Consider the following 26,599-nt stretch of genomic DNA (forward strand, 5'->3'; position numbering starts at 1 on the left):
TGTAAATGCTGAAAAGGGCCGTTCAGTTGAGGAATTACTCCTCTAATTTTTCACAGTGTATGACATAGAAAACAGTTTACTGCATAAAATGCAACATGTTCTAACAAGTTTGGTACAAACTAGTTGTCTGCAATTGTTGCAGCAATACTTTCCCTAGTTACATGCACAGGGTAGTGCAGCTGTTCAAGCCTACCTTTAACAATGCTACTGGCATCAAAGGCTTTCCAGTACTGTCCTGTCAGCATAATGCCTCTGTGGGGGATAAATTACACCCCCTTCGCTTCCATGATTCCTGCTCTTCCTGTGGTGCACTGCCTTGAATCTCCATTAACTGGGCTCATGGTAAATGATTAACCTGAGAAGTGCCATGGGCCGATCTAAACGGCCCCTGTGTGAAACTGTCAGTGCTAGGCCGAATGCATCGGCCGAGAGGTATACCTATCAATAGGAGGGGTGTTCTGTTATATACACCTCTCCAAAAGAAAGCCCTGCCATTACAATCTGCTCCTGGGTGCTTTATTCTTTACTGTATATGATTTGCTTCACCAATGTACATCATTTCTTAGTCTGAATATTCAAAATAAAAAGTGGTTCAAATGTTCTTCCCTGCACTTGGAACAGTTCATTTTTTGTCCACCCCTGCTTCATTTTCAGTATTTCCTGCTCCCACTGTCAATCAAACTGCACCCCCTCCTTATACAGCCCCTTCTGGTATGTAAGTCCTGCCCCTCTACTCCCACGTGTCCATTTTGTGCACGTGCAGTCTTCCTGGGTTGCCCTCGCCATTACGTGCAGTCAGCCTGGCTTGCCCTCGCCATTAGCAGTTATACGGTAAAGGATTCGTTTTTTCACCCCAATCTACGCTGGGCTTCTAACATTGAGTGCAGCTTTGCTGCTTGCTGGCCACTTTCACTAAACAGTGGCAGGAAACCCACAGCACGACTACGCATGTCGGGTCCTCCATTTCTGCAGAAACGCCACTGACAGGTCAGTTCTGAACGTTCCAGTTCTTAGATCTTTGCTGGCGCTGTTACTGCCTTTGCAATGTGAGAAGGTGCTCTCTGTGCAGAAAACGTGTAAAAACAAAGTGTTTTGCCGCTTTAATCCAGTCCGCAAATGCACGAGTCTAAGAGGTGAAAGTTAATTGGTCGTGCGGTTTCACTTCCGAGACTCGAACGTTTGCAGGATTTTCTGGTGAAAACTAGCGCTCTCTCAATTGCTGGAACTTTGATTGTTGCATCATGCAACATTTCTGCTAAACGCTGCAGGCCCCTGGGAAAGCACCATGAGGTGCGCTGGAGGTAAAGGGCCGGAATGTTTGCATCGGAGTGAAAGGCCCTGGATATGCTCAGTTGCTGTTTCCCAGTGCTGTAAGTATGCTCTGAAGGTTTATTATTCCAATCTTTTTACACATTGGACGTTTTCTTTTGCTGAAATGTTGTGCTCTGAAGCTTGCAGGAAACTAGAGTATGGCATTAACGTGTGGCGACTAATTTGAAGGTAATTGGATTTAAAACCTATGACAATATACCGGGTATTTGTTCTCACACGGATGATGCACATTTAAATGATGGCGCTATTTAGCATGGCGAGGCCTTATGTACACTAATTTGGCTGTTATTGAATGGCTTTTTCTCGAATGCTAGGTTTGCTAGCCCGTTTGCTGCATGTCTCTTTCTTTCCGGAGTACTAGAGGTAAGGGGGTGGCTTGCATGAAAGCGTTGCATTTTGCTGGTTGCTCTCACATTGGTCTCATCCATGGCTGTGCACAGAGGCTCCAGGGCCTAGGCCCTAGGCTGTCTTCACAGAGATGTCAGCGAGCAGGATTTACTGAACCCATACAGTGCTGCAGGAAGGGTGGGTTTGATGTCTGTTAGGGCTGTGGGTTTCACTTTACCTGTGAACTGCACTGAATTCCTGCCTTATAGCACCCCCTCTCATTGTGTTTGGTTGAGAACTTATTGACACCACTGGGAAACGTAATGCACCTGTGCAGTGTGCTAAAGTCATAGTTTAAAAATAAAAACCATTGGACAACTCATTGTGCCAACATGTTCCAGACTTCACGAATTAGTTACCTGTACCGACTGGCTGGCAGGCGCCATAGACCGTAAGATTAAGCCTTTGATGAGTCGCATTTAAATGCGTCCCCTTATAGGGAAAGCAAGCTCATTCATTTACTCACTCTCCTCATTGGCCATACGCCCTCTGCCTTTCAGGTATACAGACTGTACATCTCTAAGCTCCAGTATCAGACCCCCAGCTTATGTGTGCAGACTTCTGCCAACCCTGAATAGACTTAAGGTTGGCAGGTTTCAGTCTAACCATCGCAGGGCCCAATTTCATTTTGCAACTAAGATCTCACAATGGCGTCTCGCAAAGCAGCACGAGAGAACACCATTGTACGGGGGAAGGTGGTGTGGGCTCAGCAGGCAAAACATAATACACTAGAAGTACAGGGCTGGAATTCCAATATGCCTTCCCCGATGTGTAGCTACATTGTGCGAACATACTTTTGCTTTACTTAAAGTGGACGTTGAATACACAAGGTTGCTCCCCTCACATTTTGCACTTTCCGCACATTTATCACTAGTTGGTTGGTCCCATTTTGTAGCAGCAAATGCGTCCCTTGTACTCGCTGTACTTCTGGTTCTTGAGATTTTGAGAAATGGTACAAGCAGCACACAGGGAACACAATCTGCATGTTTGCATGAAATGATGAAATATACATGCAATCGAAAATAACTATTGACACGCTTTGAATAACTTTGCTGCTCACAGACTAGGCTGCCAGGAAATTAGAAAGTTAAGGTGCGAGTTCTGCAGGCCTTGTTAAAAATGTGTGGGGGCCTGCTGAGGTTGAGAAATGATTGCCGGCACTGGTTGGGTGATATTGTATGTATGAAGCACTTAAGCGTAAGTGCTATATAATAACTCATCATCATCGTTTAGCCTTGTTCGTACCCTTGCATTCAGTCATTTGCAGTATGGGCTTATGCACTGATTTTGACGATAAATATGGTGATCCATTCTTGTATGAAATGTATTTCACTTTATAGTGATATCGTAACCATATTTTTCGTAGTGTACTTAGAAAAAATGCTGTGTGATGCCACTTCCTGTTTTGACAAGGGATGACATTTTTAGGCAACTGAAATTGTAATGTGGGTTTAGTACTTGCATGTCATGAGAGTCATTGGAAGGGTAGGGGGGAAAGGAGGCAGCTCATTCTCACAGCAGGCCTGAAGTGTGTGGTTTCGGACATGAAGGAGAGAATTAACTGCTTGTAACATTAAATCTTCACCAGAAGAGTTTCATTAGAATGCTATAAAAGTTAGATGCCCCCACCCAGGTATGTTTGCCCCTTTAGATATTTTCAAAGAAATCACTGTATAGCGATCCAGCAGGGAGTTGAATCACTGAATGCCCACTGAATATCTAGGAATCTTTCTTTGTGAGCAACTGGCTGGCCTGCAGGAACCAGTGTTGAAAGGCAGTGCAGTGATAACACTTCTTTTTTCCCCAATGGAAGACGGTCTGCAGCAAACGCAGCTTGTAAGGCAAGCGCCACGAAGTACCCACTGTAAGCCCCATTTTTTAGTAATGTATAAAGGATTATATAGCCATGTTGTTAGACTGCTTGCTGGCAATATGAGAGCAGTGGCTAGGCCCCCATCTGAGGACTGAGGCTTATTTCACTTGAAAAAGTTGAAAGGCCCTGGCGCCATCCCAGGGCTCCAGGGCCTTTTAATCTATGAATCCTTCTTTGTGAGCAAGTGGCTGGCATGGAGGAACCAGTGTTGAAAGGCAATGCAGTGATAACACTTCTTTTTTCCCCAATGGAAGTGACAGCCAGACGGGCTGCAGCAAATGCAGCTTGTAAGCCAAGTGATGTAAAGTGCACACTGTAAGCCCCAGAACGTAAGTAATATATAAAGCATTATTATTCCATGTTATTAGACTGCTGACTGGGAATATGGGGGCAGTTTCTGGGGGCTTAAGGCACCTGTTATTTGAAAGGGTTCAAATGCCTGCAGGACACCTTTCCAGTTTTGTCCCTCTCCACAGAGGCTGCTGTGTGGTGGGGGGATTTTATTTTATTTATTTTATTTGTTACACGCCCAGACCCTCGGGTGTCACGGCATGGTTATAAGACAGCTTAGAGATTAATAAAAACACCATTACATTGGTTACATTACATCATTAGTGGACAGTTATATTCAGCACGGGAATATTGGTACCACCGATATTGATTGTTGAGTATTCTGCGTGAAGGGTTGCTATTTTGGCTGGAGATCCTACAATGAGGACTTCTGTCTTCTCATCGTTTAGCGCCATCCAATTTTGTATGATGACGTACATTTTATTGATTGTTACGGTGTCCTGGTCATAGCAAGCTGGTTCATGCATTTGTAGGATTGGGACTGGGTGGGGCAACGTGCTTTTGGATGTCATTCCCTTATCCACCTTCACTCAGGTGTGCCCGTGAGCATGTTACGTGTGTTTGTGCATGTGTTTCACCCACATCTCTAAGCCACTGACTTTTGTCCTGTCTCTGCATCTGCAGTGAATGAGGCTTCCCCTGATCACAGTCCGATGCTTCAGGAGTGGAGCACCATGAGTAACTTCCAGCATCTCCTCGTCGGCCTTGATGAGACCCCTCTGGACCAGGAGTCCAAGTACAGCCAGGTAAGAGAGCGACCTTACAGGCATGATATGGAGTGTGGGGTGGAAGGTGCAGGAGAGTGCAGTGGGAGAAAGTGGCAGTAGAGGTCTGCAGTGGTTGGGTGGTATGCAACAGGTAGGCTGGTGCGTGCATTCAGAGGATTGGGGGTGGGGGCACTGTGCTTTTGATGTCATTCCCCAATCCACCTTCACCCAAGTGTGTCTTTCAGCATGTGACATGTGTTTGTGCATTTTAACCCTACTGTTTTTTTGGGCTGGTTTTGTCATGGAGACATCATGAGTGACCCTGGTGTAGGGGGCATGTGTGAATTTTATCCCCACCATTTAAATCCAGTTCAGGAGTAACACCACATTGACTTTTTTAGTAGACAAGAAAGCACTGGATACAACAGAATAAGAAATAAGCCACTAATATATGGTCTAACAGTAATATTTCTAAACCGAAGCATCTGAAAGACAATTGCCATTCTAAACATCTGAGTATCTTGAATGTGTGTATGTATGTACTATATTGAATTCAGTTCATATTTATCTGTTTTGGGCTAGCATGTCTCTGGTGTGTTTCAAGCTGTTAATGTGTTCCCCTAACTTGTCTCTGAAGAAGCTGCTGCTGGTATTGCACTTGTAGGTGCATTGTGGTGTTGCAAGGTCTGGCAACAGCCTGATGACATGCTTCAAAGCTTGGAAGATCGCTCTGCTCTTGTTGGAGGCTTCCATGAGAATTATGTCGTGGTTTGCTTTTGCTGTGGTGATGAGTTTCAAATGTGCTTATACGAGGGCTCTCAGGCTTAGGGCTCTTCTAGTTTGTGGGACTTTCTGTGGAATTTGTCTTTCCTGCTCATGCCATGCTTTTTGCTGAGTAACAGTGCTCATAGGTGTGGAGTGCATGGCATGCTAAGGGTTGGGAGACACTGGGGGAGACCAGGAGACCAATGACAGCTGGGTAAGAGAGCACCCCTATGGCCCAGTGTGGTGACTGCAGTGTGCCAGGAAGTGTGCAGTGGAAGGTGGGAGCAGAGTCCTGCAGTTGGTGGGGGGATGCACCAGGTAGGCTGGTGCATGCATTCAGAGGATTGGGGCTTGGGGGGCATTCACCCAGGTGTGTCCTTGAACATGTGACATGTGTTTGTGCATGTGTTACACCTATGTCTCCAAGCCACTGACCTTTGCTCTTTCTTTGCCCCAGCAGTGAACAAGGCTTCCCTGTATCACAGTCCAAAGCTGGAGGAGTGGAGCACCATGAGCATGAGCAATTTTCAGCACCTCCTCGTCCACTTCGAGAAGACCCCTTTGGACCAGGATTTCAAGTACAGCCAGGTAAGAGGGTGCTCCTACGGGTGTGCCATGGAGTGTGGGGGTTGAAGGTGCATGAGAGTGCAGTGGGCCCAGGTGGCAGCTGAGGCCTGCAGTGGGTGGGGGGATGCGCCAGGTAGACTGGTGCATGCATTCTGGGGGATGTGCTGATTTAAAAGTAGTCCCTTTTTGCTACTTTCGTGACGTGTGCTGTATTGAAGCACATTAAATCCACAAGAGAGCTGCAATTATCAAAGAGGCGCTAAGTGCCGGTTTGATAACTGGTAAACTTAGCACCTCTTTCATATGCTAAGTAAGGGCAGTTGACCTTGCTGGCTGCACGGTGTCCCGTGGAGTGCTGATAGATAACAATAATGTTCAGATGTTAGCAAACCTTTGGCTAATCAGTGATGTATTTATTTTTCAAAATGACAGATGTGTTAAAAATGCTTATTGGTTGCCCTTGTCATTACCTGATTATTTGTCGGGTGATGATGTTTAAAGGCACATGATTATTTGCCTTGTGCACTTTCTTTGATTGTGAACGACCACGTGAATGTATAAACTTGTCCATTTAAGACCTGCTCACTTGCATATTTTAGAGTGCCCCCCACACTTGTTTTCTTAAGGCTTGTGCCCTTATGGGATGCATACATGACAGCTGAGTTGCATGGGAGTTGCATTCCGTGCACACATTGGCACGCTTTGGAAAAACGTTTGTTCTCCCACTAAACAGTAGATTATGAGCTGCACTTACTAATTGCAAGTGCTTACAAATATGTTTTAAATATTTAGGGCAACCACGCAGCAGTCATTGATGTCATGGAATTAGGCGCTGTGCCAGCACCGGGGCTGTGAATCAGTCGAATCATGGCGGGATCTTCCCCTCGTTTCCGTGCCAGTTCAATCAATTTCAGTCACTTTAGTGCTCTATAGTTGTCGTTTTGGGTCATACTGGCATAGCCAGTAGGAAACACTCCCATAGCTCCCCCCCTGTCGGCCATCTTTAGATTTTATACTGCACGTTAGTGTTGGGAGTACTCTAAAATATTCATTTACGTTCCCGCAGTGTGTTTACCAACCTGGGGGTGGCTCTATTACCAGGTGGCCTTGTGGTCCCAGCGTTCTTTTGTTTTGCAGGTGGTCGGGAGGTATTTATGGAGGGAAAACTGGAGGTATAGTGGACCCAGGCCACCGACAGCTTTGTGGATGATGCAAAGGGTCTTCAATTTCATCCTTGCAGTCACCAAGAGCCAGTGGAGAAATTTTAGGGCTAGAGAGATGTGGTCCCTGGGCGTGAGGCCATGGATAAGTCTTGCAGTTCTATTCTGTATTAGTTGAAGGGGTGTCAAAAGGGAGGAAAGAGGAGGAGGCTGTTGCAGTAGTCCAGCCTAGAGAGAACCCGGGCTCTGGAGATGTTGGGCTTCTGGGGTAAGATGAGGAAAGGTAGAATGCCCCGAAGGAGGTGCAGCTGAAGGTTGGACTCCTTGGAAAGGTCTGTGATGAGTGGAGAGAAGGAGAGAGAGGAATCAAAGATCATCCCAAGGTTTTTTGCCGCAAAAGTGGATGAAGGGGACACAAGGAGTCTGGCGAGAGAGTGGGGAACAAACAAGGAGCAGGCATCCCAATGAGAAGGATCTCTGTCTTACTGGCATTAGGGCAGAACCCATTGGCAGAGCACCATGCCTGAATAGCGGTCAGGCAGTCGGGTATGAGGGAGGAGGAGATAGAGGATGGCAGCTTCAAAGAAAGTTGTGTGTCGTCTGCATAACACTGGAAATGAGTGGAGAACATGGGGGCCAGGTAGATGTTGAAAAACCATGGCGATAGGATAGAGCCCTGAGGGACGCCACAGGCAGAGAGTGAGGTGGAGGAGAGAAAAGGACCCATTTGCATTTGAGATGGTCTGTTTAGAAGGAAGGAGGTAAATTCCCTGTCCGGGAATCCTAGGGTATCATGGAGACGGTTTATGAGGATGAACTGCTTGACTGTGTCAAAGGCAGAAGAAGGATCGAGGAGTATCAGAAGCAAGGGAGTGTTTGAGTCCAGATTAGAGAGTTACTGACTAATGGGATTGACTGAAGGAATGGTCTGATATGATTTGTTTGCCTGTGGTGAGCATCTGATGAGGCAATGTGGTATGCAAGTGCTGGATGTGGTGACAGTGGGACTAATGGCCTAAGTGAGTCTCTAATGGGGTGTGTGCCTCAGGATGTCTTATAGTTGTGTTAATTGGGAATATTTAACACTGGGTACATCTTCTGCACCTGAGTCCTCTGTTTCCCCTCCATTGCCTTCTTAACACTTTGCAACATGCGTGTGACTCCACCATCTAGTCTTCTCTGGTCTGGTGCAGGAGAATGGGTCTTAACTCTTCTGGTAAAATGGGTGCCTGATGCAAATGCCTGGAATAGTGAGAACTCCTGCTGATGTTTCTTTGTAAGAGGTTGAACTGTTAGCCTGCTGAGACATGGAAATTGGACAACAGAAATCGGCTGTAATGGGTGGGGCGAGGGATTGTGCCTCTTTTTTCTATGACTGACTTCTTTTCATTCTATGTTTTTGTAATTATTTCATTGAGAACGGTGGCTGCAGATGTCTACGCACACTACCAGATCAATCTGCAGGCAAGTGTTGCAGATCATTGAAGTCATCTTCCAGATAAGTTGGTGACTAGCTGGGTATACCTACGCTGTGGGCACCATGTGGTAACTTTTGAAGCAGCATGGTATACTTACTAGGAATCCAAGTTTATTACCAGAATTCGTCTTGCTCTATGAATATAAATACTTTTCTGAGGTTTGTCTACTCCATGTAAAATTATAATTTAGACGAGGGCTCTCCACTAGATTAGGTCTATGCAGTTTGCATCTATCCAACCCGCCCATCGCAGCACCTGATGGGGCAATGAGTTCCCCCTGCCCCACCTTGCGCTCCCCTGGGCAGCTGGTAGACGGCAAAATCTCTGCATCCGTCTTTTTTTTTGCAGGGGATCCAGGCATCGTCTTCTCTACACACAACACAGTAGACCAGGGATTGTCACTAGATTAGGCCCATGCAGTTTGTAAGAAGATTCAATTCAACACTACAGCTAAGTCAATGCCTAGTCTGGGATACTGAATGGAAACCCTTATTGATATATCTTTATGTCCAGTTCATGAGTTCTGGATGACTACCACTATATAACACCCCTCTCTTAGAATCCCCCTGACCCCACTGAGCCAAGAAGTAGTTCTGTTTTGCAAGTTTAAAAGGTTTATTTGAAAAAAATGAACAGTATATACATATATCACACTTTTATAATGAATTAATAATTAATATCACACTTAAAACATGAGCAGTGATCAACAGTGAATAATGTCCTACTAGTAAACTGATTTGGTTACCCAGGAGTAGTATAAGGATGAGGTAGCACACTTGTGAATAGGAACAGAAGAATAAGGTGGTAGAGAATGCTTTATATAAGTTCAGATGGATGCAATGTTGAATGAAAATGCAGTACAGAAAATACTCAATATGATTTCAACAAAACAATGTAATCACTTTTCTCTGGCAATCCACTCCCCCCCCTTATGCAATGTAAGGAAATGAAGAGTAGCACACAGTTCTCAGACATGCAATCAAATGTAATTCAGTTCACCCCAGCAAGCTTAGACTACGGATAGAAGTTGAAACACAGGTCCAAAATGCTTTTATATGTGCTGGCAATGAAGTGAGGAATATGCTGAAAATGGTTTTAATTCCCATTAGGAGGTTCAGGGTGAGTGAAAGATACTTGGGATGAGCTCAGGCTCCCTTTAACAATGCTCTTGGAGTAACTAGCAGGTTAAACACATTTTTGGCAAAGGAAAGCAAGGAAGCTGTTGTTTTCACACGTGGCTGGATTTTTAACCAAATCGCGAATCGTGGCAAAATTCGCGAATGCGTGAATCACGATTACGGCAAAAGTATAAGCAAGTCGGTTCTAGGTCCGTTGAAAAGCTAAGATTCTAAGCTTTCAGAGGAAAGTTAAACCAAGTGTCTAGCCCAAACGGTTCCGAAGATATGAACGATTTTGTAAAAGGTCGTTTTTCGAATTTAAAGTAACTCAAATTGACAGGTGACAGCTTTTAAAAATGATAGGTGACAGCTATGCGGCTCCAGAATTGACAAGTGACAGTTAGGAGGCAGTTCTACTTAGATTAAATAGATTGAATTATATCACTGGAAACTAAGAGATTTGGTTTTCACACCGTCCTAGCTAGGTCTAGGTCTCACGGATCGGGTCAAGATGGCTTTGGTTCTGGTTTCGCCCCGGACGGTCTCTGCGCACAGCGTCTGGTCTCTGCTCTGCTGGTCTGGTCTGACACTGCTCCTGGCCCAGCTCCTGGATCTCTGGGTACAGCATCTGTGCACAGCTCCTGAATCTTTCTGCACAGCTTTCTCTGGACACAGCGCTGATCTGCACGGCTCCTGGATGCTGCTACCGCTGTTAGGTTTGCTGGATGCTGAGGCCTGCTGAGAAGAGTTCTCAGTTTGTGGGTTTAGGCCCTTGCTTTGAGTTCTGAATCAAGTTCTTTGGAGTTTTAAAGTCTAAGTGTTGGATCTGGTATCTTCTGGATGTTGTGTGGTCCGGCAGAGCGCATTGCAGCAACTGGATTTGAATGTCTCTACCTGTCCCAGCAGTCTCTTTTTATGTGTTTTGAAAGTGGGTGTGTGCCTGGGCCTAGCTAAGCCTGCCCCTTTCTACTTGTCATTGGCCCAATTCTCTCCTCTCCCATGATTGGGGGAAGGAAATGTGAGTCAGAGTGATGCTGTAGGTTTTATGGGTCAGAGGATCCTCCCCTGGTCAGTTTTCCCACAAATCTATATTTGATTCAAATACATATTGCACAGATATACAGTTGTTTAAAATTACATGCACACATCAAATATCACATGAGGTATACTCTGTTCAAACTCTGCTCTTCCTGGGGGCTTGCATTCAGAAATGGCAACATTTTGCGCTTTTTAACTGGTTTTGCAATACCGAACATTAACCCAAATTTACACACATGTGCGCAAGGAGTATGGACATTAATTGATGAAGTGTCAGATTTTTAACATGCAGACATTTGGAGTGAGACCCTATTTTCTGCTAGCAACCCCCCAGATCATACCACCAGGTCCTAAAACCCCTTGAAATGTGGGCAGAAAAATCACAAGAATTATGGTATCATTTAGATAATTTTGACAAGTCCGCACCATGAGTTATACATCTTTCTTAAAATCATATTCTGGCCAACAGGGGTGTGTCTTCCCAGGTCACATGGTGGAGAAACCAGTTTATCCATTTTCTTTAAGCTCAGGCTGTCCTCATAAGGGCTGCCCCTCCCCGTTTCTTCCAAGAGGAAGCCACTTTACGACTTCCCCTATAAACCATCTGCCTGAGTCAAGGAAGGGCTTTGTTCAAAAGGAAGCCATTTACGACCACCCTAATAAACCATCTGCCTGGGCCCAGGACAGGCCTTTGTTCAACTCCCTGTAGCTGCTCCACCCCTAATCTAATCAGAGAGGTGACAACTCCTTTTGGCAAGGGGAAGAGTGGCTGAGCAGGTTTTAACTCCTGTGGGGGTAGATGTCAGGCAGAATTCAGTTTCCTTAAGCCAGGTTTCAGCTAAATGTCACTTTTTGTCCCCCAGTTTAAGTCTATTACGATTTTTACATACACATTTAATAATTACTTCCTTCAAGTCATTTCAGAGTATAGTTTTACATTGTATCCACCTCTTAGCAAGTCTTTCCTTGGTCTCGTTTTGTTTCATTTGTTCAGTTTTACACAAAAGTCTGGTGGTTTTAAAACGCTGGCTTTCTGATAGTGGTGAGTACTGGTAATGCAACCATTTTTGGGATTTAAGAAAATGAATTCCCCACAGCTCTAGGTTGCTTTTGGCAATCAGCATTGCCCTTCCCAATGGTTCCAGGTTACTGTGTGGGTAGCCCAATGGTGGTTTTAGGCAGTGCCCTCCTGTGCTCACAACCTAGGCAAAAATGGGTGGCAGCCTATTCTTCATGCATTTCCCTGGGCATTTTCTGGGAAGCTCTGGCCATCATGATGTTTTCAATGCCAGTAATGCACAGTTTTTTTTGGTAGGGCTCGGATGCATGGGTAAAAACATCCCACAAGCCCCCCTCTTGCGATGGCCATTCTGTTTCCCTGATGGAACTCGCAAGATCTGGGATGTTCTCCTCATCTTCTTCCAATAGATGGCACAGTTCAGCATCTTTTTCTCCATCCGGTCGGATCGATCGGTTCTCCTCGCCGGTCCTGATGGGAAGATTGGACGGTACCCTGGGCCCCTCAGGTCTCTGCTCCCGGCCTCCGGATCGTCCTCCTTGGCCAGTCTCCAGGTTTTCTTTCTCCTAGGACGACAAAGGAAGAGCGGCAATACCTATTCATGGACATTTCTCCCCCACCATTGATATAGTGGGGTGGCATATATATTTTAGAACTCAACAGATATGAACATGCACATTTTTTTAAATTAAGAGACAGGAACACATAAACTTGAGAAAGACAGAATTTGATAGGCTATATGTAGGATCTTTTCTGTCTGACTCAATCCTTTGAGGGTTGGAATTGAATTACTCTGGAGCGGTACCCTCTGGGATTACAGAGGACTCCTCCAGTTGCTGCAAAGTGTGCCTGGGATGGCAACACTTCAACTGGTTTATGTGGACCCACTTGTCTTCCCCCTCTGCCAAACCGCCTTTGGGGATGCGGATCTTGTAGGCCACAGGGGAGATCTTGTCTATAATCTCAAAGGGTCCCTTCCATGTAGGCAAGAATTTTCGCTATTTTGCCTGGTTTCTTTGGAAGTTGTATAAATAGACCCGATCACCCACCTGATATTCCTTCCTGGAAGTTTTCAGGTCATTGTGGGTCTTCATACTCTCGGCTGATCTTTCTAGATTCCGCTGAGCATAGGCAAAAGCATGCTGAAGGTGTTTCCTTAAATTCTCCACATACTCATGAGTTGTGGAGGCATTTATCAATGTTTGCTCTTGGGTTCTGTAGAGCAAATGCTGGGGAAGCACCATCTTGCGTCCAGTCATCAACTCAAATGGTGACATTTTGGTTGCAGATGAAGGGGTAGATCTGATGGCCATTAGGACCAGAGGTAATCGGACATCCCAACTTGGCCCAGAATCTGCCACAAACTTCTTTAATATGCTCACAATGGTTCGGTTATATCTCTCTACTGCCCCAGAAGAAGCTGGCCGGTAAGCAATATGTAGTTTCCTTTTAACCCCTAGTATCTCCCACATCTTTGTCATTACTTCACTGGTGAAGTGGCTACCTCTGTCTGACTCAATCCTTTGAGGTAGACCAAAACGGGAAAAGATGTGGTTAATCATCAGGGCAGCTGCTGTTTCTGCCTTGCAGTTTGGGGCTGGGAGACATTCCACCCACTTGGTAAACAAGCATGTAACGGTCAACATGTACTTGTTTCCTCTAGACGAGCGAATCACAGGGCCTACAAAGTCGATTTGCAAATCTGACCATGGCAGCGTCATCCCCCTCTTTTGGAGAGGTGCACGGTGCGTGAGGGATGATGGCTGAAATTGTGCACACACAAGACACCCCTTCAAGTATTGGTCAAGTTCCTGCCCCATGTGTGGCCAGTATGTAACCTCTCTTAAGATTTCCAGTGTTGTGCGGTGGCCGCATCATGGGCGTGACTTAACATCAGGCTTCGGAATGAGGTAGGAACCACTCACTCGTGGCCAGCTTTGGATTTCCTTACCAGCAAACCGTCTTGGATTCGGAACATTTTTGGACATTTCATCAACACTCTTCGGTCCTCTTTCCCAATGTAATCGGTATCCGTCAGGGGAAAGTTCTCAGGGTCCTCAAGGTGTTGGTAAAACTTACCAATAATTGGATCCCCCTTCTGAGCTGTAATTAAATCAGCATCAGGGGTCTCCTTACTCCATTGTGCAGTTGAAAGATCATTGTGAGTACTTGTCTGGGACCTAGTGATAGCGGTGACCTGGATTTCCCCCAACAGGGACTCTATTTCTATTAGATCCCCTTGGATGGCCCCGGTTTTGGCCAGCTGATCCGCTAAGTCATTTCCAGTTTTGTCTGGTCCCTCTACTTTGGAATGACCCTTGATCTTTTTCCAGTATATGGTCATCCCATTCGATGTGACCAGATCATCAATGTTTTGGATTAACTTCCCGTGTTTCAAGGGTTTGTTATTAGCACATAACATGCCTCTGGTTTTCCAGTTGACCAGGTGCTCCACGAACCAGTTCTGTACATAATCCAAATCTGTGATTATGACCAGTTCGTGGAGTTGATGCTGCACAGCAGTGAGGATGGCCTGATGCACAGCCATCAATTCTGCCACCTGACTACTTCGGGGACCAATTTTGTATCCAGCGGGGGGTTCTGTGAACTCCTTCACCCATGCATTCCCTACGCCAGCCACCAGTTCTTTCTCCCCGTCGTTGTCAACATGGTAAGAGCATCCATCCACATAGACAGTGGGCACTCCCTCACACTTGTCTTCTTCAAAGACTTTGTGTGGGGAATTAAGGTATGCCTCCGTGTTGTCCTTGATTTTTTGACTTTCGTCCTCGAGACAGTTTTCTCTGGCACAATCATGCAAGTCAGCCAGACCTTGCGCGAGGGGACTCTTCTTGTTTTGGCCATATCTGACCTCCACAGGAAAGCCTTGCATTGACAGAATCCACGAAGTAATTCGGGAATTACTCACATTTCCGGCCCGGATTCTGTCACTTTGGAGATATTGCAGAGGCTGGTGTGGAGTCTCCACTATGATGTGTTCCCCATGGATAAACGGGCGGTAATTCTTCAATGCCCACACCGTTGCCAGGAGTGCCTTCTCACAATCATTGAATTTTTCCTCCACAGAGGATAAAGTTTTGCTCGCATAGGAGATTACTTTATTGACCTTGTCATGCTTTTGGTATAATACTGCCGTCAAGCACGTATTAGAGAACCCCGTCTCCAGGAAGAACTCCTTGTTTCTGACAGGGTAAGCTAGGCAGGGCGCTTGTGAGAGGCTTCTTTTGAGTTGTCTTAAAGCCTCGGCTTGTTCTGGACCCCATTCCCACTTGACCCCCCCTTCAAGAGATGAATCAGGGGTCTAGTGATCTCTGCGTAGCCTTCAATGAACTTCCTGCTGTAATTAGTCAGTCCAAGGAGACTTCTTAGTTCCCGCAGAGTTGTGGGGTCTTTCAGTTTCTGGAGTGCTTCCACTTTCTTTTCTTGGGGACAGAGACCCTGAGGAGTAATCTCATGCCCCAAGAAATTAACACGGGTTCTACACCACTGTGCTTTCTGAAAGGAAAGTTTTGCTCCGGCGGCCCTCAACTGGGTCAGAACATAACGGATCTCCGCTACGTGTTCCTCCACAGATGAACTTTTGATGAGGACATCATCCACATAAGCCAGGTTACCCCTTGCACCCAGGTCGGGCATGGCCTTATGTAGGAAAATGTTGAATTCATTGCCGGAGTTGAGGTATCCGAAGGGAGTCCGGGTCCATGTGTACTGCTGGCCCCCAAAGGTAAAAGCCAGATTGTATTGGTCCTCCCTACTGACAGGCACGGTCCAGTATCCATTGGTCAGGTCTATTGCTGTGAATACCTGTGACCCCTGAATCTGGGCCAGCCCTTGGTCAATGTAGGGCAGAGGCCTTCGGGAAGTATGGACCCGTTTGTTGAGCTCCCTAAGGTCGGCGCAGAGTCTCCACTGGCCGTTTGGCTTCAATATTCCCAGCATCGGATTATTGAAAGTGCTGTGGACTGGACGGATTATTCCCCGGGACTCAAGGTTCTTAATTATTTCAGTAAGGGACTCCATGGATGCAAGAGTCAAGCGATATTGCTTCACAAACACTGGAGTCATTCCAGGGTCCGTGGGAATTGTTGTGGTGTGGATGTCGGTGCAAACACAGTCATATGAGTCTACCGCAAAGAGATCTTGGAAATCCAAGAAAACTTGTTTCAACTTTTGCTTCTGTTCCAGAGTCACACAGGCATCAGCTAGGTTGACTCTCTCTTCCACCATCTGCCTGAAACCTGGAAAGACTTCTGGTTTGGCTATCTCAGCGGCCTCCTCCAGCTGGGTGGAGAAGTCCCTGGTCAGAGTGTTGATTTGGACTGGAGGCCTCAGGTGGGAAAGGCAACCCTCATGGACCTGGAAAATCACCTCATCCCTCCTGAAGTCACAAGTCACATCTTCCTTACCATAGGGGCAGGAAGTGTACACCAGGAAGTTCCCCCCATGCCGGGTAAAAATCCTGTCTGGTGTTGTATTGTCATCACTGTCACCGTCAAAACAGTCCTTGGGGATTGGTCCTAACAGTTCATTTCCTAGATCATTGGAAAAATGTCGGTCATCAACTGCCATTCCAATAATGGTGCCTGCGGCTAAAGTAATACTCTTTAAGTCGCTGTTATCCACCTCTATTGGAATGGTGTCATGTTCTATATTGACTAATGGAGTTGGGTTTACCCCCAACCCTTGCTGTTGGAGAGAAGCATTTAGATGTATATAAGCATCAGGGTTTTGCAATTTTTGTCCTCTTTTAACTTTCACTTCCAGGGAGAATTGTCGGGTCCTTTTTTTTGGGATGGTGACTTCCCCTGTGATCTGAATTTCAACTGCATAAGGTAGCAACTGAGCTGACCTAAATGCTTTTTCTGGATCATCAAAGCCCATGGGATTATCCGCTAATCGGGACCAAGCTTTGAAGTTTATTAGGTCCAAACTAATGGCAAAGCGATTGAGAATGTCACTGCCTAAGTAAAAAGCGGCAGTGACGTCTCGCACGACCCAACAATTGTGGACTATGCTCTTGTTGCCAATGGAGATTTTGAGCATACACCTGCTTGGCAGGAGATGTTTGGAATTGGGTGCTTCCAGGTCCATTCCCCATTTGTCTATCAGTTTGAATATGGGAATGGCTGGATCTTTTGGGAGTTTGCGGAACATGGCTTCGCTGATGAAGCTCTTACCATTGTTCACGCACACTCGAGCGAGAACAGAGTCCTTCCCATCATTTAACTGAACAGGGATGAACAACTGCTCTCCAATTTGCTGAATATCAGCCAGGCTCTGAGCTGATTTCACATCTTTCTGGACTATAGGAGTGGGAGTTTCTGATTGTGGATTAGTAAAGAATTTCAGGGTGTTTCCTTCCAGTGTGGAATACCACCTTAAACTGGAAGGAAGGTTTATTTTCAGAAATAGAGAGGACCCCCCATCACCAGTCTGTTGTCCTACTGCTATTACTGTCACGTCTGGAATTTGGTTGTTCTGGAAGTGAAATTCTACTTGGTCAGATTTTTGTTCAACCATGTGGCAGGTGCCGTTTAAACTAACATGGTTGACACTCTGTTTTAATTTTATTGGTCGGCTAGTCTGGGACCAGATTACCTTGTTTACGCAATCTATTAGGGGTGACAACCTTCTCAGGAGGTAATTCCCTAGTAAACAAGGGGTGCCCTCTGGAGTCACTACTATGACCGGGTGTTTCACCTTGTGTCGCCCAATTTTAATGTCCAAGTCTGCAGTGCCCTCAACGGGAATTTCCTTCCCGTCAAAGTTCTGCAGTTGTCCAGGAAGAGAGGTGAGGGGAATTCGGTAATTCTCCCACCTTCCTGCATTGAGTTCCTGAAAGGCCCTTTTGGACAGAAGGGTAGCTTGGGATCCAGTGTCCACCAGTGCCAAAATTGTACCCTGCCCCTGTACTTGTACCGGGGCATAGTATCTTCCCTCCTTCTCCTCAAGGGGGCACAGATAATGCACATTTTTGGACAACTGGTGGGCTAACTTTCTGGTTTTGGACATTGCTAGAGAAGAGATTTGGGCAGAATTCTGTGGAGAGTCTTGGGAATCTGAAAGAAAAAGTTGGCAACTGGAGATCAGAGACATTGTGGGTTCCCCTGGTTCCGGTTCTGGGCCGCCCCCCCTTTTTGGAGGTAGTCACCAGGATGGGTTTGAACCAGGGGATTTTGGTATTGTGGGTTCTGGGATGAGATGATGGGCTGCGGTAGCTCAGTCTCCATATCTCCCCAGTCTGGATTGGAATCCCTTGTGACACATTTTTCTTTGGGAGGAGTTCCCCCATCTCTGAAGGAGAAGATCCTTTTCCCGGGATCTTCTGAGGATCCCTCTCCCTCAAATTGGAAGACCTGCACTTCCTCCACAAAGTGGGTCTGTCTGGGTCCTTTGTTTCTCCTACCCCCCCTCTGCTCCTTGGGAGCCAGGCATTCAGGGGCAGGAGATTTTGTTTCGGTTCCTGGTTTTCCAGGGACTGTTTACAAGTTGGGAAGGAAGCTTCCTCCAAGGCTTTATACCCCCCTTCCCCTTGTGCCTCCTCGCTGGGAACCGGTGTGTTATCGGGGTGCTGCCCCCGTCATTATTCTGGAGCACCAGGTCCAGAGTTTGGGGCATTCGGTGGTGGCATGCTCACCTGAGGGTTCTTTTGAGCCCTCAGTATGTGACCCAGATCTCGTGCCATATTTTGGACCTGGCGCTCAAGTTGTGAAACCTGCTCCGGCTGATCCCGGGAAGGGTAGCTATCCCTTCTCTGGTAGTACCCCTGGTTGGGAAGATTTTGGTACCCCTCCACCCTTGGCCTCCCCTCTCCCGGATTCAGTGGTCTGGGCTCAGGGAATTGGGGAAAGAAGGATGGATGATTTTGGGGTTGAAAGTTGGGTGGATACCTGGGGAAAAAGTTCTGCCCAGGGTTTGGAGAATTTCCGGCCCCCTGTGGGAAGTTAGGAGGGAAGTTCCCCGGGTTGGGTGTCTGGTTGGATCCCCCCCCTTGGGCTGGAGGTGTCCACACATAACTCAGGATTGGGCTGTTTCCCTTGTAGCGAGGACTTATATAGTCAGGAGAGCGAGGGACCCCATTTGTGGGACTACCTCCTCGACTCACTGTCTGTGACTGGCCGGAGGGATTTCTGGGTTTAGGATTATTAGGTGCAAGTAGGTTTTTAGGCCCCCCATCTCCAAATCTAACACGGGGGCATCCTTTACCTCTGCCACCTTGGCAGCAGCAAGGGTGCTGTTGGTTTTGGGGTTTTTGGGCGCATTATTTTTTTTTTCTATGGGCTTCTGCACCTCATAGATCCGGGTAGCCTGTTCAATGACCCAGTCTGAAGATCTTTTCTCGTGAAAATCTCTCACGAGCTGGGTCATGATATATTTGGGCAAGGCATGGAAAAATGTATTGATAAATTCTCTGCTGTCCGTGCGCACCCTTCTGGTGGTCTGCGCAAAAGCACGCTTTAATTCTTGCACAAACTCTTGTGGGGCCTGATCCTCCCCACATTGCAAATTGTAGGCTGCCTTGCGAGCCTCTTGGGGATTTCTGTGCATAGAAAAATGTTTCAAGATGGCCGCCCTGTATGTGGATCACCTTGAATGGTTTTGATCCGCCAGCCCCGCAAAGAAACTGGAGTACTCTGGTAAGAAGGTCCACTTTACATATTGAATACAGCTTTGGCTGTCCTTCAAACGAAATGTCTCCATCATTTGCTCATAGAGCTCCAAGTGTTCCCAAACAGAGTACTTGGCGTTCTTATGATAAGGCGTGATGACACTCCTTATTGCCTTAATCTGTTTCAATGGGTCCTTAAGCAAGGCCCTTTTTGCCTTATTGGCCTTTTTGGTTTGGGTAACCCTGGTCCATTCATCCTCTGACTCAGAGGCACTGCTCCCAGAGGTTCCTGTCTGATCTTCCAGGTTTTCCCGGATTCTGCGAGCCTGGGAATGGCTGGCAGAATGTGGGGACCTGGTCTCCTGTGTCCTGCGCCGTTCAGAGGAGTCTTCAGATTCCACCTTGCTGCCAGGATTTGATGGGTATCCACCCCACTGACATAACTGGACAGAGGTTTTCAGGATGCCCTTAATGGGCCTATTCTCCTGGGGTTCCCCACTAAATTGCACTGTGCTTGTGTACCCATATCCGGATGCACGCCCATCCATTCCTGGGAGGTACTGGCCTATGAGCCCCATGCTTTTGGCTGGATAGTAATCTGCCATCCCTGTGGCCCGGTGCTCATGTGTGCCAGGGGACATGGGGGTGGCAGAGTCCAGGGACTGAGGGAGATAAAGGCCTCTGGTACTAGGGCTCCTGAGGTTATGCTCAGGAGTTTCCCTTTCCCAGCGAACCTGGTCTCTATCCGCCCCTGCTCCCTGTTGCAATGCAAGAGCCTGCGCCTTCAGTTGCTCAGTTAAGGCCTTACTAGACTCTATCAGTCTCTCCTGCATTGCTACCTGTTGCTGGAGCCTATCATTGTGTTGACAGAGAGCCTCATTCTCTCTCTGCGCCTCCTGATTGGTCCTGGAGTACTGGGCCAATCTTTGCTGCAGGAGGGTTACCTCCTGAGTCCCTTCCCTACTGGCCTGCTCCTTTCTTGCCAGAGCATCCTCCACACTCCTGGTGTGCTCTAACAAGTTCTGGTTTTCTTTTTGGAGGTCACCCAGTCCCTGGAGGGCAAGGTGATTTTCTTCCATTTTCCTTTTTAAATGGCAGACTTCCTGGCCTAAGGTGTCCCCTTCCTGACTAAGAGTCTGTATCTGTGCCGCCTGGTCGTCCCTTTGCCTTTTGAAGGCACCAGCTCTCTGGTGCTCCTGATCAAACTCTACCTGGGTATCCAGGTCTTTCAGAATCAATTTATTGCTTTCTGCCTTTTCCCTATCTAGGTGGCTTTGCAGGGGGACTACCTGCTCAGCGCATGCCCTATTGAAATCTAATTGTTGCTCCAGCTTTTTCTGGCTCTGTAGTAGGGAGTCCAAACCTTCTTGGTACTCCTTTTGCAAGCCCAGAAATCTGGTATCCTGGTCAGCCTTTTCCTGTTGCAGGATGTCCATATCCTCTTTTATTTTAATGATATACTGCCTACTATCATTTTCTAACTCCTGGCTCCTCTGCAGCCTCTGCTCAGAAGAGACCAGGTCAGATTGGACCTTCTCTAACGCCATCTGTCGCCTACTTGCCAGATCTTGGCTTTCAGTACATTTATCCTGCATGTCTCCCATATATAGGTACAGGTATGCCGCTATCCTGGCAATCTTATTGTGTTCATCTTTGACTTTAGGAGCCATATATAGTTCACTCAGGGTCACATGTAATGGACCCTGATCTCTCCATGTGTCTGACCCTGTTTCAGTGACCCGTTGCGCGATGGCCTGCAACCAGACCGTTTGGTCCTGGTGAGTCCACTCACCTCTCACAAATAGCTTATGAAAGAGGTGCTCCCTCGCTATTTTGATGTCTACCAAGGTCGTCATTCTAGAGATTGATCTCTGTCCTGACTTACAGAAATTAGTATTTTATTTTTGCAAAACAGACCTTTTCCTTAGAGTGTCCCTTTGAAGAGTGCTTTTCAGCGTAAAACAGCGTGGTGATCCGACCGGATGTATGTATCCCGTCAGTTAGCACACTGTATTAAGCTGCACAAGTGATAGATCTAACCCAGACGTCCCGGACGAGCCCCCACTTTGTAAGAAGATTCAATTCAACACTACAGCTAAGTCAATGCCTAGTCTGGGATACTGAATGGAAACCCTTATTGATATATCTTTATGTCCAATTCATGAGTTCTGGATGACTACCCCTATATAACACCCCTCACTTAGAATCCCCCTGACCCCACTGAGCCAAGAAGTAGTTCTGTTTTGCAAGTTTAAAAGGTTTATTTGAAAAAAATTAACAGTATATATATATCACACTTTTATAATGAATTAATAATTAATATCACACTCAAAACATGAGCAGTGATCAACAGTGAATAATGTCCTACTAGTAAACTGAATTGGTTACCCAGTGGTAGTGTACGGATGAGTTAGCACACTTGTGAATAGGAACAGAAGAATAAGGTGGCAGAGAATGCTTTATATAAGTTCAGATGGATGCAATGTTGAATGAAAATGCAGTACAGAAAATACTCAATATGATTTCAACAAAACAATGTAATCACTTTTCTCTGGCAATCCACTCCCCCCCCCCTTGTGCAATGTAAGGAAATGAAGAGTAGCACACAGTTCTCAGACATGCAATCAAATGTAATTCAGTTCACCCCAGCAAGCTTAGACTACGATGCTTTTATATGTGCTGGCAATGAAGTGAGGAATATGCTGAAAATGGTTTTAATTCCCTTTAGGAGGTTCAGGGTGAGTGAAAGATACTTGGGATGAGCTCAGGCTCCCTTTAACAATGCTCTAGGAGTAAGTAGCAGGTTAAACACATTTTTGGCAAAGGAAAGCAAGGAAGCTGCTGTTTTCACACGTGGCTGGATTTTTAACCAAATCGTGGCAAAATTCGCAAATGCGTGAATCACGATTACGGCAAAGGCAAGTCGGTTTTAGGTCCGTTGAAAAGCTAAGATTCTTAGCTTTCAGAGGAAAGTTAAACCAAGTGTCTAGCCCAAACGGTTCAAAAGATATGAACGATTTTGTAAAGGTTGTTTTTCGAATTTAAAGTAACTCAAATTGACAGGTGACAGCTTTTAAAATTGACAGGTGACAGCTATGCGGCTGCAGAATTGACAAGTGACAGTTAGGAGGCAGTTCTACTTAGATTAAATAGATTGAATTATATCACTGGGAACTAAGAGATTTGGTTTCATACCATCCTAGCTGTACTCACAATGTATTTGGAAGGTCTAGGTCTCACGGATCGGGTCAAGATGGCTTCGGTTCTGGTTTTGCCCCGGACGGTCTCTGTGCACAGCGTCTGGTCTCTGCTCTGCTGGTCTGGTCTGACACTGCTCCTGGCCCGGCTCCTGGATCTCTGGGTACAGCGTCTGTGCACAGCTCCTGCATCTTTCTGCACAGCTTTCTCTGGACACAGCGCTGATCTGCACGGCTCCTGGATGCTGCTACCACTGTTAGGTTTGCTGGATGCTGAGGCCTGCTGAGAAGAGTTCTCAGTTTGTGGGTTTAGGCCCTTGCTTTGAGTTCTGAATCAAGTTCTTTGGAGTTTTAAAGTCTAAGTATTGGATCTGGTATCTTCTGGATGTTGTGTGGTCCGGCAGAACGCGTTGCAGCAACTGGATTTGAATGTCTCTACCTGTCCCAGCAGTCTCTTTTTATGTGTTTTGAAAGTGGGTGTGTGCCTGGGCCTAGCTAAGCCTGCCCCTTTCTACTTGTCATTGGCCTAATTTTCCCCTCTACCATGATTGGGGGAAGGAAATGTGAGTCAGAGTGATGCTGTAGGTTTTATGGGTCAGAGGATCCTCCCCTGGTCAGTTTGCCCACAAATCTATATTTGATTCAAATACATATTGCACAGATATACAGTTGTTTAAAATTACATGCACCCATCACATATCACATGAGGTATACTCTGTTCAAACTCTGCTCTTCCTGGGGGCTTGCATTCAGAAATGGCAACATTTTGCGCTTTTTAACTGGTTTTGCAATACCGGACATTAACCCAAATTTACACACATGTGCGCAAGGAGTATGGACATTAATTGATGAAGTGTTAGATTTTTAACATGCAGACATTTGGAGTGAGACCCTATTTTCCGCTAGCAACCACCCAGATCATACCACCAGGTCCTAAAACCCTTTAAAATGTGGGCAGAAAAATCACAAGAATTATGGTATCATTTAGATAATTTTGACAAGTCCGCACCATGAGTTATACATCTTTCTTAAAATCATATTCTGGCCAACAGGGGTGTGTCTTCCCAGGTCACATGATGGAGAAACCAGTCTATCCACTTTCTTTAAGCTCAGCCTGTCCTCAGAGGGGCTGCCCCTCCCCGTTTCTGCCAAGAGGAAGCCACTTTACGACCTCCCCTATAAACCATCTGCCTGAGTCAAGGAAGGGCTTTGTTCAAAAGGAAGCCATTTACGACCACCCTAATAAACCATCTGCCTGGGCCCAGGACAGGCCTTTGTTCAACTCCCTGTAGCTGCTCCACCCCTAATCTAATCAGAGAGGTGACAACTCCTTTTGGCAAGGGGAAGAGTGGCTGAGCAGGTTTTAACTCCTGTGGGGTAGATGTCAGGCAGAATTCAGTTTCATTAAGCCAGGTTTCAGCTAAATGTCACTTTTTGTCCCCCAGTTTAAGTCTATTACGATTTTTACATACACATTAAATAATTACTTCCTTCAAGTCATTTCAGAGTATAGTTTTACATTGTATCCACCTCTTAGCAAGTATTTCCTTGGTCTGGTTTTGTTTCATTTGTTCAGTTTTACACAAAAGTCTGGTGGTTTTAAAACGCCGGCTTTCTGATAGTGGTGAGTACTGGTAATGCAACCATTTTTTGGGATTTAAGAACATGAATTCCCCACAGTTCTAGGTTGCTTTTGGCAATCAGTGTGGGTAGCCCAATGGTGGTTTTAGGCAGTGCCCTCCTGTGCTCACAACCTAGGCAAAAATGGGTGGCAGCCTATTCTTCATGCATTTCCCTGGGCATTTTCTGGGAAGCTCTGGCCATCATGATGTTTTCAATGCCAGTAATGCACAGTTTTTTTTGGTAGGGCTCGGATGCATGGGTAAAAACATCCCACAAGCTTCTGTCTATCCAACCCGCCCATCAGAGTGCCAGACGGGCAGTGAGTACTCCCGCCTTGCGCTCCCCTGGGCAGCTGGTAGACGGCAAAATCTCTGCATCCGTCTTTTTGCAGCAGGTGGATCCGGGCATCGTCTTCTCTTCACCAAACACAGTAGACCAGGGATTGCCACCAGACTATGCCTCAGCAGTATTTTAATTAATGCATTTCTAAATATGTTAGTAAACTACTGGTTGCTCGCAGTAATCTTAGTTTGATTTTCAGCATCTATGTTTCAATTTGTAATTTCTCAAAATAGTTTGGTGTTGGGGTTTGAGGGTGGTGGGAGGGTTGGGTGAGGTGGGATGGCATGCGGGTGGGGAGTTGAGGGAGTTGGGAGGGAATGGGTGTGGGGGATTGATGGGTGTGTGAGGGCTAATTACTCAGTTTCTCACTTGTTTTACCATACAGAGTTACTTAAAGTGTCCATAATCCTCTAGTGACTATAACAACATATGCATTCACTCACTGGTCTTCCAATGTGCTGTGGTTAAGGTTCACAAAAGGATTTTGCCCTACTTTCACCCCATTTGGACATCGCAATCTTCTATTGATAAGTTTGTGGCGGGGTATTTTAGTCTTATTGTGGGTGACAACCAATTGTGTGTTATCTTTGCAGCATGGGAGTGAGCACTGCACCAACCAGCTCTACCCCCCTTTCTGCCTGAGCCGCCTGGTTGCCGTGTGTGATATATTATCACAGATGCCATGCTCTCAGGTTGAAAGTCACCCTGTTTTAGGAGACTTTACACTGTACTAGTTTGAGCGGCCTGACATGTTGCAACGCTATTGATGTTTTTTTTGTAGGTGAATTAATATATCTATCTATATATATATATATATATATATATATATATACATATATATATATATATATATATATATATATATAGCTAGCTAGGGGGTGAGGGGCGCACTTTGGTTCACAGCTTAGTATACCTTCCACAGTCCAGTTGATCTTCTCCTGCAAGCGCTTTCATGTCTCTTGCAATCTTCAGGGAGGCAGTCAGTCTGTTCAGGTGTTGCTAGTTTATACCAAATGTGGCCTCAGGGAATATGTTGAATAAAAAGTGCATACCTTTTATTCAAGTTTACATTTTCTGTGTGCAAAATGTGCTCAATGATCTTCCCAACATGTTCAGTCTTAGTGCTGGACAAAGACAGATGCCATAAGATGCTTTTCCTGTTGAAGTTAGAGAAGCATAAATTACCTCCATAGGGGGTTTTGCCCGCATCAGTGATCCCAGCTGTGTCTATGGTTGGCCAGGCTCTCTTACAATGATTGTTTTTGGTGCTTATGACCGAAATAGAATGCATTTAAAAGTATGAAATGTGTTTAAAATTAGGAGGTAACTAAGCCTCAGGGGTCTGCAACATGTGGCTCTCGAGATCTTACTTATTTTACTACACACCCATGATTCCTCAATACAATCAATACGTGTCATGGTGGAAGGATTTTTCAGTCCACACGATCTGCAGTTTGAAAGTTTGCACTCCCCTGGAAACCTTGCTTTTTCATGCCACACTTTGATTGCACTACAGCATTTTTCCAAGCAGGCTTTGCCCATAATGAAGTGGGTGTTTTAAAAGAAGAGGAAGTGCATTTATTTCAGGTTTTTACTGACATTCATGATTACTAACAGCATCTACCATTTCTCCATTTAAAAAGCATGCAATATAAATGACCAATGTGATGTGGTTACTCTTATTCATGTGCACTGGGTGCTGCTTGCAAAAGGGGCTGAGCTTGCAGCCATGGAGAGCTGAAGTAGATACATTTGCCTGCTTTCTGTCAGCAGGCCTTCTGACAGGGCCCTCTGTGTGAGGCGAAGCAGACTTTTTTTCCCCCCCCAATGTTTGTGTCAGAAAATGTAGATCTGTTTGTTGGTTTATAAGTGCGTTTTGGTGTTAAATTATAATTTTAACACACACTTTACAGTAATAGATTGTAGGGTCTGTTCAAGAAAAATGCTCTCCAAAAACATTTTCTGACAAGACAGTCACACACAACCCATTCAGCTCTTTTTTCTCTCTTCTCT

Source organism: Ambystoma mexicanum, chromosome 1p (genome assembly GCF_040938575.1).
Source record: "Ambystoma mexicanum isolate Mex_15411 chromosome 1p, UKY_AmexF1_1, whole genome shotgun sequence".
NCBI classification, from domain to species: domain Eukaryota; kingdom Metazoa; phylum Chordata; class Amphibia; order Caudata; family Ambystomatidae; genus Ambystoma; species Ambystoma mexicanum.